The sequence below is a fragment of the Gigantopelta aegis genome, chromosome 2 (genome assembly GCF_016097555.1).
Source record: "Gigantopelta aegis isolate Gae_Host chromosome 2, Gae_host_genome, whole genome shotgun sequence".
Taxonomy (NCBI): domain Eukaryota; kingdom Metazoa; phylum Mollusca; class Gastropoda; order Neomphalida; family Peltospiridae; genus Gigantopelta; species Gigantopelta aegis.
Window position 1 is genome coordinate 32,110,334 of NC_054700.1, and position 881 is coordinate 32,111,214.

Below are 881 nucleotides of genomic sequence, written 5' to 3' on the forward strand. Positions count from 1 at the left end.
GTTAAGACCAGTAGAGCTCATTTTAATTTGATTGATTAATTCCAAGATCTAAAGAAGAATCAAATATATCATTAAAATCTCCAGCCATTATAGTATTTTTGTAATCTATAAAATTACTTAATTCATTGAAAAAACAAACTTTTTCATTAATATTATTTGGCGCATACACATTAATAAAACTATATATATTATCAATATTTACATTAATTTTTTTAATTCTGCCTTCAGTGTCACGACTATTAAAAGTAAAATCATATGGACATTCTTTCGATATCAATATTGCCACACCCCAAGTCAGGTTTTATCTCTAAGATAATATGTCAAAATTACCAAATGTTTGGCATGCAATAGCCGATGATTAATAACTCAATATGTTTTAGTAGTGTCATTAAACAAAACGAACTTTAACTTCTATTGTCATTTTACATACCTAATAACTAAAAATAAACGTCGCCGACAGGATTCGAACCTGTGCGGGGAGACCCCAATGGATTTCTAGTCCATCGCCTTAACCACTCGGCCACGACGACATGACTAACGCTGACAATTGTTTTCTATTATTGGAAATGTTGAAGAGAAACACACACACACACACATATACGCTTAGAGAGAGAGAGAGAGAGAGAGAGAGAGAGAGAGAGAGAGAGAGAGAGAGAGAGAGAGAGAGAGAGAGAGAGAGAGAGAGAGAGAGATGTATGTGCTATTCTCATGGATTCAAAGAGTGATTCCTTTAGCAACTTAATATGATATCGGATATCCTCAAAGTATGATGATAAACTGGGCAGTCTGATAGGGTAAAGACAATTAACACATTTCAGCTTTATTGTATCTGTATGAATTGTAACGCCAGAATATATTGAAATAGGAATTTCTGTGTCATT

The 881-nt window shown here is 33.3% G+C and overlaps 1 non-coding gene across 1 annotated transcript; it reads right to left on the bottom strand.

The window, feature by feature from the left end:
• Window positions 1-448: 448 nt before the first annotated feature.
• Window positions 449-530, bottom strand: Trnas-aga. The gene has a single exon. It is a non-coding gene; the product is annotated as a tRNA-Ser (tRNA).
• Window positions 531-881: the final 351 nt, after the last annotated feature.